Source organism: Erinaceus europaeus, chromosome 13, assembly GCF_950295315.1.
Source record: "Erinaceus europaeus chromosome 13, mEriEur2.1, whole genome shotgun sequence".
Lineage (NCBI taxonomy): Eukaryota > Metazoa > Chordata > Mammalia > Eulipotyphla > Erinaceidae > Erinaceus > Erinaceus europaeus.
Window position 1 is genome coordinate 35,812,089 of NC_080174.1, and position 11,374 is coordinate 35,823,462.

The 11,374-nt window shown below is 47.1% G+C and overlaps 1 long non-coding RNA gene and 1 pseudogene across 1 annotated transcript; one reads left to right on the forward strand and one right to left on the reverse strand.

The window, feature by feature from the left end:
* Nucleotides 1-2,302: 2,302 nt before the first annotated feature.
* LOC132542500 (uncharacterized) lies at nt 2,303-6,855 on the reverse strand. The gene is made up of 3 exons (XR_009553510.1): nt 6,778-6,855; nt 5,238-5,404; nt 2,303-2,437 (listed from the first exon to the last, which is right to left on the reverse strand). It is a non-coding gene; the product is annotated as an uncharacterized LOC132542500 (long non-coding RNA).
* A 3,364-nt stretch (nt 6,856-10,219) lies between these two features.
* On the forward strand, nt 10,220-10,859 carry LOC103118495 (protein SYS1 homolog; annotated as a pseudogene).
* The last annotated feature ends 515 nt before the right edge of the window (nt 10,860-11,374 follow it).

The window sequence follows — 11,374 nt, forward strand, 5'->3', positions numbered from 1 at the left end:
GCATAGAGGAATGCCACTGACTTTTGAATGTTAATTTTATAGCCTGACACCTTACTGTATTGCCTGATGATTTCCAAAAGCTTCTTGCTGGATTCCTTAGGTTTTTCCATGTATACTATCATGTCATCTGCAAATAAGGAGAGTTTGACTTCTTCTCTTCCAATCTGTATGCCTTTAATTCCTTGCTCCTGCCTGATTGCTATGGCAAGAACTTCCAACACTATGTTGAATAGTAATGGTGATAGTGGGCAGCCCTGTCTAGTACCTGATCTGAGGGGAAATGCTTCCAGTTTTTCACCATTGAGTATGATGTTGGCTATAGGTTTGCTATATATAGACTCCACTATCTTCAGGAATTTTCCATCTATTCCCATTTTTTGTAGTGTTTTGATGATAAAGGGATGTTGTATTTTGTCAAAGGCTTTCTCTGCATCTATTGATATGACCATGTGGTTTTTGGTCTTGCTTTTGTTGATGTGGTGGATCACATTGATTGATTTACGTATATTAAACCAACCTTGCATGCCTGGCATAAAACCCACTTGGTCATGATGAACAATCTTTTTGATATACTGCTGTATCCGGTTGGCTAGAGTTTTGTTCAATATTTTAGCATCTATGTTCATCAGAGATATTGGTCTGCAGTTTTCTTTTTTGGTTGTGTCCCTGTCTGCTTTTGGTATCAGGGTGATGTTGGCTTCATAGAAGCTGGCAGGGAGTATTCCAGTGTCTTCAATCTTCTGGAAGACTTTTAAAAGTAGAGGTATTAGTTCTTCTTTGAAGGTTTTGTAGAATTCATTTGTAAAACCATCTGGTCCAGGACTTTTATTTTTGGGGAGATTTTTGATAATTGTTTCAATTTCATTAGCTGTGATGGGCCTGTTCATGTTATCCACTTCCTCTTTACTTAGTTTTGGAAGTTGGTAGGTATCTAGGAAATCATTCATTTCTTCCAGGTTCTCTAGCTTGGTGGCATATAGTTGTTCATAGAAGTCTCGCATGATATGTTGAATTTCTGTGGTGTCTGTTGTGATTTCTCCTCTTTCATTTACTATCCGATTTATTTGGGTCTTCTCCCTTTTTTGTTTTGTGAGTCTGGCTAAAGGTTTGTCGATTTTGTTTACTCTTTCGAAGAACCAACATTTACTTTCATTGATCTTTTGTATGGTTTTCCTATTCTCAATGTTATTTATTTCTGCCCTAACTTTAGTAATTTCTGTCCTTCTGGTTGCCCCTCTAAAATTTCTAACGGCTTCTATTCAATAAAAAAATAAAGATAATAAAAAATTTAAAAGGGGGGGAGAGGAAATGACACCACACATGCCTGCTGTACCCAGATGATGGGAGCCAGGCCAGAACCCGGGTCTCATGCTCAGCAGAGGGCCCCAATCCTGGCTGCGCTGTCTCGTCTCTGATGAAGTGTTGGTGCTGAGGACTGACACGACTTAGATCTTGTTATACCTACAGTTGCATGCTCTTTTTTTCATAGTTTGATAGCAAATGTAGCTTTTTCTACCATCGAAACAGAAGACACCAGGGCACTTACCTCTAGGAGAGATTGAAAAGGAGTTTCCTCAATAGTGGGGAGAGATGGGCCATCATAATATTTATTTACCCCATATTGGCTATAAATTCCTCAAATCTGCCATAAAAGGAAAGGGAATTCATTCGCTGCCTGTTTGTAGGTTCTGAATTTCTGACAGCCAAGCAGCCACCACATTTGTAGAGGGGACAGTGACAGCCTGTCCTGTTCATCAGTCAAACCACCCACAGGGGTATCCGTAGGCCTGTCCGCCCTTCACCAGCTTTGGGTGCTGCCCAGACAGCCTCCTCACGTACTTACAGCCTCTACACAAGGAAACCTGTTTTCTTTCTTTAAAAAATTGCTTATAGAGAACTGGGACTTCTGCCAAGACAGGGGAAGCAAGGATTTCAATGTAATTATCCATCTTCTTCTTTGAGAGGAGACGTAGCCTTCTTTTCAGCTTTCTGAGGGTATGCCAGGAGTAAGCCCTGGGTCTCCTGCTGACTGACGCCTGACTGAGTTTTTATTCTATAGCTTTATTGAGGAGGGTGTGGTGGACAGGCAGCAAAGTGCTGCTCCATGCTCCATGGTGTCCCCCCACCTCGGCTCTGTCCATGGGGCTCCCAGGGGTTAGCAGGGATGGACGCCGAGGCTTCACCTACAGGGGACTGTGTGCTAAGTGCTGACCCACAACTTGGGCCCAGGGCTTACATTTCTCTGTGTGGGAGCATTAGCAAGACTCCTCAGAGAGGTTATCTCTTGAATAGCTACCCTGAGCTTCAATAGGTGTAGCTGGTTCTTTATATGAAGTTTGTGTCTCAGCTCTTGATCCAACATGGATGCCAGGGTGGTTCCATCAATTTATTTGGCTTGGCATATGTTCACATACCTTGCCGGCATCTTCAAGCAAAGCTAGGGACAGGAAAGAGTGTCAGACAGCTCCACAGTGTGTGAGGGCCATGGGGACATTCCCAAACGTCACACCCCAGCCCAGAAGGAGAGAATGACAAACCTCTAACCAGATGAGGACCGTGTCTGCATCCCATTTTGAGAAAGGCAAGTACTGTCTCCAGATCTGCTCCAGGAGTTCCAGCCTGACATCCACAGGGCTCACAGTTAGACTCAGCACACGCACACACAAGGTCAACTAGAAGACTAACTTCCTGCACACACTTTCAGCAAGGTATTGTTCACACCCTCATGACTTTCCTCTGGCTTCTGACCCCAGCCCTCATGACTACTTCTGACCCATCTACAGGACTGACAAGGATCAAATGTGGACACACTCTCCTTGTTCAGGACAGCTGACGCACTTCCTATCACATGACTTAGTGAGAAAACACAACCCTTCACAGGGCCAGGTGGTGGCGCACCTGGTCCAGCGCACACATGACAGAGCACGAGGACCCCGGTTCAAGCCCCTGGTCCCCATCTGCAGGGAGGAAGGAAGCTGTATGAGTGGTGAAGCAGGGTTGCAGGTGTCTGTCTCTTTCCCTATATTCCTCTCCACTCTCAGTTTCCCTCTGTCTCTATCCAACAATAAATGAATAAAAATAAAAAGGGAAATCATTAAAAAAAAAATACAACCCCTCTTCCTCATGCCACCTGGACTCTGCATGTCTTGGATCTACAGTTAAGACTGGCTCACCAGAGACTCCTCAGTCTGAGACGAGGCTGAGCGAAGCTTCTGTGCATCGTGCTGACTGACCCATCTCCCTGCTCTCACCGTGTAGCCCATGGAGTAGCCCAGAACCTTGCTTTATTATGATGAAACTTTATTTTTTTCCCTTTTGTTATTCTTGTTGTTTATTGTCCTTGTTGTAGTTATTATTGTTGTTATTGCTGTCATCCATGTTATATAGAACTGAGAGAAATGGAGAGAGGAGAAGACAGAGAGGAGGAAAGAAAGATAGATACCTGCAGATCTGCTTCGACACTTGTGAAGTGGGGAGTCGGGGGCTCGAACCAGGATCCTTACTCTGGTCCTTGCACTTTGTGCCACCTGCACTTAACCCACTGCACTACTGCCCGACCCCCTTGTGGCCATTTTTTTTCATATTTTGCATAGACAGAAATTGAGAAAGGAGAGGGAGATAGAGAGGGAGAAAGATAGATACCTGTAGGCCTGCTTTATCACCTCTGAAGCGTGAATTTGTGCAAGTCAAAGTCTACAAGACTGGGGGCATGCCAGGGACAGACTCTTCTCTTCCTGAGATGGGACTTGTGAGATCAGGGCCCTTGGATGGGGCTTTCCTGAACTCCATAGCTGAGGTCTCACACCACAGTGACCTGCAGGGACAGGATAGGGGGAAGCAGGAGAGGATGTGGCAAGAGGCACAAAGTCAGGCTCTCTGACATCACAGTTCAGAGCCTTTTACTATGACAACTGATGCTGAAAAGTCCAAAAGCCACACTCAGTATCATACACCCACCCAACCAAGCTCCCAGTGGACCCACGGGCAAGTCCAGCAAGGAGATGTGGGAAGAGAGCATCAAACACAAGGTGAAGGTGTGGTTTGTGACTTTGTGCCAACCCACAGCTCGTCTGTGCAGAAACAGGGACTGGAGTGTAGACCCAGAGTCCAAAGCTGAGCTGGCACACGTGCTGTGAGAAAGAGACCAGGTGTGACCTAGAAACCTCCCTGTGGGCCCCTGGGACACCTGTAAAGGCCTCAACTCTGCAGAAAGCCCAGTGTGAAGGCTGCCTATTGGTATTTCATCTCCTAATCCTCCTAATCCTCCATCTCCTAATCCTCCTTCATCCTCCACTGCCTCTGCCTTCTCCTCCTCCCCCCTACATCTTCCCCCTCCTCCTCCACCACCTCCCCCATTTCCTCCTCTCTCCTTCTCCACCTCCTCCTCCTTCTCTTCCCTCCTCCTCCACATCCTCCCTCTCTCCTCCTCGTTCCTCTTTCTCCCTCCTTCTCCTTCTCCTCCTCCCTCGCTTCTCCTCCACTGCCTCCTCTTTCTCCCCCTCCCTCCATCTCCACCTCCTCCTCTTCCCTCCTCCTCCACTTCCTCCCTTCTTCTCTACTTCCTCCTCCCTCCTCCACTTCCTCCTCCTTTCTCCTCCTCCCTCCTTCTCCATCTCCTCCTCCCTCCTTCTCCCTCCTACTCCACCTTCTCTTCCACCTCCTCCTCTACTTTCTCCTCCTTCCTCCCTCCTCCTCCTCTTTCTTCTTCTTCTTCTTCTTCTTCTTCTTCTTCTTCTTCTTCTTCTTCTTCTTCTTCTCCTTCTTCTTTTCTCTCTCTCTCTCTCTCTCTCTCTCTCTTTCTCCCTCCTCCTTCCAGTATCTTTCTTACTACTAGGTCCTGGGATTTGACTCAACAACCAGCTACTTAGATGAGGCCCTGGTTCTAATTTCCAGCATCATGTTTGAAAGAAGAGGTTAGAAAGTAAGTTTCAAATTGTAAAATTTGAAAAAAATGCACTGTTTTCTAAAAGGCCGATTTTACTCCCATCAGGCATGACCAGGGTGGGTGGGAATCCCCAGAACCCCACTTCAACAGTGTGAATTACTTGAGGTCTGTAAAATTATTGTCCTGATGATTTTATCCCAGAAATGTTGTCATGCTTGATTTAGCAAAATGACAACAAAGCTGAGTTTTGCTTTTTTCAGGAAAAAAAAAAAAGAGCAGATTTCCTGAAACTGAAAGGCAGAATCCCAGGTGCTGCCCACAGAGTGCTGTGGGACAGGAGCCCTGTGCTTACTCTCTCCTGCTGCTCAGGTCCTCCAGGATGGTCAAGGATGGTCTGGTCAAGGCAGCTTCTTTCCTATGTCTCCAGTTGGCTGAAAAGGGTCTGGGATGGGAAGGGCTAGAGGTTTCCCATCCAGTGGCTGACACTTTGCATGTTGTATCCATTACAGAACTCAGGAACTGAAAGGTGGGGATGAGAGGACAGCGAGTTAACCTCTGAGTGTTAACTCGCTGTGGCAGGGGTCAGACCTACCTAGGCTACACAGTGTAAACAGACACTTTGAAGAATCAGCTACCTACTAACTATGATATTTCTGAGTTCCGAATGCCTTGCTTTAGTTTGTGATAATTTCAAACACTTAAGCCTCCCCGGAAGGTCGGTAAGTAGCTGGAACACCTGCTTCCCAGGTATCAGGACCCAGTTTCATGTCTAACACTGCATGAGAAGTGCCTGTTTCAGTCTCTCTCTCTCTCTCTGTCTCTCTCATAAATCAACTATCAAGAGGACTGAGTCACCAGGAGAGAGAGGACTCTGGTTCAAACCCCAGGTCCCACATATGCCTGAGCTATGATCAGGCTTCTTTCTCTCTCCTCCTCCAGCGTCCTCTTTCAAGGAAGTAAAATAAATCCCCATATAATATAAAAGATTGTTCCACTGCAGACGCTAGTGAAGCATTTTGTAAGTGCTTATAGATATACATACAATTCTCTCATGTATGTGTTTGCAAGTCTGCAGGGACACCTGACACATATTAGAGACCTTAGTTTATGGACTCAACAAAGAACATCAAGAGAGAAATAAAATGGGAGAGAGAGAGCGAGAGAGAGAGAGAGATGCAAGCATAGCTCATCCTAAACAGTGTCGGGAATCTAGAATCTGAGAGAAGAAAGTCCTCTCGCTGCCCACTGAGCCACCTCCCCAGGCTGGACATGGTCTCTCTTTACAGGGGATGCAGCTCGACCAGCAGGCAGAGAACCAAAGCCCCAGAGAATCGAGGGTGGGAGTCACAGCCATTTCTGGGAAAACAGTGCTGGTCAGAGGGGAAAGTAGGATGAAAGGCCACTAGAGACACTTGCTTCAGAAGTCAGGGCTCAAGGGGGAGAGTGAGGGGAGGAGCAGGCAGAGAAGGCTGAGGAGCCAGAGGCCTCCCTGGGGCTGCTGCAGCCCCAGACACAGCCCCCCTCTCCTTGCCTGCCCCCCAGGGGTCACAGTGTTTAAGAGCAAAGACAAGACGAACTTACAAAGCCTGAAGCACATGCAGAAGAGATACCCTGACTGCCTGGATCACTGGGATATAGTAAACTGTTTCACATTTAATATGAACTTAATATGATTAGGCTTGGGGGTGGGTGGTGGTTCACACAGTACAAACCACAAGGACCCACGCAAGGATCAGGGTTGGAGCCTCAGGCTCCCCACCTGCAGGGGGAAACTTCACAAATGGTGAAGCAGGTCTGCAGGTATCTGTCTTTCTCTCTCCCTCTCTATCTCCCCATCTCTCTCAAGTTCTCTGTCTTGTCTGATAAATAAAATGATTAGGCTGGACACTTACATCATCGGGTTTCCTGTCAGCTCCAAAGATCAGAAGGTTATTGTTCAAGAGAGTCCCTGTTCAAGAGAGTCCGGTTCTGGAATCATAACAAAATTACAAATGAGCACTTCCTGCAATCTGATTGGAAGGAAACTATCATGTCATAGGAACCTTTATTTATTTATTTGTTATTGGACAGAGACAGAGAGAAATTGAGAGAGAAGGGGGAGATAGAGAGGAAAAGAGACAGAGACACACCTGCAGACCTGCTTCACCACCTGTGAAGGGACTCCCCTGTAGGTGGGGAGCCGGGGGCTTGAACCAGAATCCTAACCAGACCTTGCACTTTGCTCCGCGTGTGCATAACCCGCCGTGCTGCCGCCCGACTCCCTATAGGAATCTTTTTTACAGCCTACTTGTTAAACACTCAGGTGATACGTATCTTACATCAGGATATGATTTGAAGGCAGGGGCCTTTATGTCAAGCCCCTGGAAAGGTTTTGTGGGGAAAAAACACTCAGGAACATCTTCTCAGTGGGCCGAGGACTGCACTGTCTGTTTTGGTGTTAGAAGTGGGGGTGGTAATGTGTCCTGGAGCTCAGCTTCCCCAGAGACCCATCCTACTAGGGAAAGAGAGAGGCAGACTGGGAGTATGGACCGACCAGTCAACGCCCATGTTCAGCGAGGAAGCAATTACAGAAGCCAGACCTTCTACCTTCTGCAACCCTCAATGACCCTGGGTCCATGCTCCCAGAGGGATAGAGAATGGGAAAGCTATCGGGGGAGGGGGTGGGATATGGAGATTGGGCGGTGGGAATTGTGTGGAGTTGTACCCCTCCTACCCTATGGTTTTGTTAATTAATCCTTTCTTTAATAAAAAAAAAATTTAAAAAAAAAAGAAGTGGGGGTGGTGGTGATTGGAGGATAGTAGAAAAAAGAAGCAATTTTATGTAGAAGAGTATCTTCAAACCTGGTTTCCAAATAAGACATGTGTCCACAAGCTTTGCACCCAGGCTATATAGTGAAGGGGATGGCAAGTTCTTCAATTAGCACACCTAGGGATGTCTCTGCGGGTAAGGACTACATAGGCACCATTCCCCCTGAGCACATAGATTTGAAAGAGCTCTCCTTACTCTCTTGATGGGATGACGACTTGCTTACAACAGAGACAGAAGGGGTCAGCAAAATGAACAAAGCAAAATCACTGCTGAGTCAGAACATTCTGTTAGGACCGAGGTGTGGAGAGAGATGGCTGTCTTGGGTGTTCTGTGTTTTGTCTCCACTTAACTGACTGCCTCTGAGTCTCCTTAGGAGAAGCCACTGAAGCCAGCGACTGAGTGAAACCACCACTGTGGCGTTACCTGTACATTTCCTGCAGGGATCTGTAATAAGGAGGCCATCTCCTGAGCTCTAAAGTTTTCCAGTAGGGCAATATCAGCCCCATGAAGGCCGGTGTTGGTTAGGTTCTGAGAAAAATTCACATCAACCAATCGAGGCAACCCAGTGGATCAGTCAATCATTGCTCCATACCAGGACACCTGCAGATAAAGAAGAAGCCATTGCAAAGGTGAGATCCCAGAGCCATCTGCATCTGGAGAAGCCTGTGACACAGGGGGAAACTCCTCTCCCAGACCTCAGGCCTTCAGCTGCTGATAAAATGGTGCCAGTACCCGAGTGGGGGTGTTTAACCAACACACTGGCTTAGGATGGAGAAATATCTGCGACTCCAGCAAAGGACCCAAAGAAACACTCCTTTCCATCACTCTTCTTCCATCATGATGCCAGAGCAGTGTTCTTCATGAAGAACCCTCCTCTATGTTGATTTTTTGCCTCCAAGGCTGTCGCTGGGGCTCAGTGCCTGCACTATGAACCCACTGCTCCTGGATGTCATTTTTTCCCATTTGGTTGTTGTTATAGCTGTTGATATTGTTGGATAGGACAGAGAGAAATTGAGAGAGATGGGGAAGACAGAGGGGGAGAAAAAGATAGACATCTACAGACCTGCTTCACTGCTTACAAAATGACCCACCTGCAGGTGGGCAGCCGGGGACTGGAACCAGGATCCTTACTCTGGTCCCTATACTTCTATACGCTTAAGCTGCTGGTCCACCGCCCGGCCCCCTCTGTGTCTTTTTTAAATAGATAATCATCAGGGTTGCTGACAGGTTGTGAAGCAGAAATATATGAAGTCAATTCAGCTTAGTGGACTTGCCTTTTCTGTTATTTTATTCTCCTTTTGTTTTTTTCTCTAGTTTTTCCCAATCAAAACGTAGTTTTTTCAGGCATGTGACTCCATATAGGAAGCTGACTCTATTGACAAAAATATAATAAAATAATTAAAACTGAAAACCTTTTTCTGCGATGGCAGCAAACCAAAACTCTCTACCCACTTAGTAACAACTGCTTGCAATGATTTACCGGTGAAATCCGTTGAGCATATTAAGCTGTTCCTCCAGGATATCTTCCATCAAATGGGGCAGCATCCTTATGTCTACCAGGGCCGCAGTGAAATCGTCGCAATATTGTGGGAGGCCCAGGCTGGGGAGCCATTCCATACAGACACATTCATGGCTGGTGTTGGTGTTCCCAGCTCAAGGGGCCTGGTAAGAACGATCAGGTGTCATCAGTTCAGGGGACAAAAAAAGGTTTCCTTTCAGGTCCCTAGAACAGTTTCTATTATCATCAGACTAAATGTCAGAACTTTCCTACGTTCTCAGATAGGAGCTCATGATGGCTTTACTTCTTTCTCAGTCCAAACTAATCTGTCTTCTATTTAATTATTTTTAAATGTCTTAACTTTTTCCGCCAAAGTAATTAAACCAAGCCACACAAAATGTGGTGCTGTGAGGGTTCTCCCTCTCTATGAATTAAAGAATTATTATTATTTAAAATTTTTTACTATGTTTCTTTATTGGATAGAGGAAGCCAGAAATTAAAAGGAAGGGGGAGCTAGAGAAGGAGAGAGAGAGAGAGACCTGCAGCCCTACTTCAACAGTAATGAAGCTTCCCCCTGAAGGTGGGGACCAGGGGCTTGAACCTGGGTCCTCGCACATTGTAACATGTGCACTCAACCAGGTGCACCACCACTCAGCTTCTTGAATTAAAAATTTTTAAAAAAAGTGACCCAAAAGTTCACTCAGCAACCCAAAATCCACTCAGTGGAACTCTAAAAAAAAAAAAAACAACACACACACACACACACACACAGATGTTTTCAAAGATTTGCTAAGTTAGTCTGGTGTATAAGGTGAAAGCTGAAAGTATCTCTATACACAATACTTTCAAAAAATCTGAGTGTAATCTCTTGGTCATTGTGTAAGTTTCTTTACTCTTGGGAAAGCTCTCCGACAGAAATTGAAAAGAGAGAGAGAGAGAGATGGAAAGATACTAAAAGACAGAAGCTTCCCCCAGTGTGTGTGGGGAGGGAGTCCCGGTACAAGTGGGATCCTGCAGATCCGTCATTGAAACCCTGCCTCTCTAGGCGAATAGGACCTCTCCTCCATGGTTCTGTCTGTCAGCGCAGTTTGGGGAGCCGGCAGGTGCAGGGGAGAGGGAACCCGAGACCCATGGCGCAGCGGTGCTGACCCAGGCCCGGGCGGACCCCGGAACGGGCCGGCATGGCGGGCCAGTTCCGAAGCTACATTTGGGACCCGTTGCTGATCCTGTCGCAGATCATCCTCATGCAGACCGTGTACTATGGCTCTCTGGGGCTGTGGCTGGCGCTGGTGGATGGACTGGTGCGCAGCAGCCCGTTGCTGGACCAGGTGTTCGAAGACCAGATCCTGAGATTTTCCACCCCTCCAGGCCGACTCTCCATGATGTCCTTTGTCCTCAACGCCCTTACCTGTGCCCTGGGCTTGCTGTATTTCATCCGGTGACGGAAGCAGTGTCTGGATTTCACTGTCACTGTACATTTCTTTCACCTCCTGGGTTGCTGGTTCTATAGCTCCCGGTTCCCCTCGACGCCAACCTGGTGGCTGGTTCAAGCTGTGTGCATTGCGTTCATGGCTGTCATCGGGGAGTACCTGTGCATGCGGACGGAGCTCAAGGAGATTCCCTCAACTCAGCTCCCAAGTCCAATGTCTAGAATCAGGTCCTTGGACGCCCTTTCTGGGCACTTGCCCTCCTCTCTAGCCCTAGCACCTAGGGCTGCTCAGGTCCTCCAGCTGAGGTCCGACCTGGGTCTAAGATTTACCCTGGAAATGTGAAGTCTGTTGGTGTGGGAGAGATAGTGAGGCCCTGCCAAGAAGGCAGGTAGCAGTCAGGACCAGAGCTGCAAGAATGGCCTCTGTCTGCTGAAGCCATGCTATCTGGGAGATCAGCAAGGGGACTTCTTTCAGGGTAAGAACGGAACTGGAACCATACCACTCTTGAGCCATCTTACCTGCTACGAGCCTGTTATTTCACAAAAAGAGAAAAACCAAGGATATCTGAATGGAGTGAACCACTCTTCTAGTCATCTGTCTTACCTTCTTGGGACAGCCATTACCTGTGCCATGTTGCCGATCCAAAGCTACTCTATTTGAAGAAACACTTGGTTTCTGGATCCAGAGCCACAGAAAAAGACACAGGAGCAAATGTCAGACTGCTGTCAGGGAGAGGACAGCAGATGGAGGCA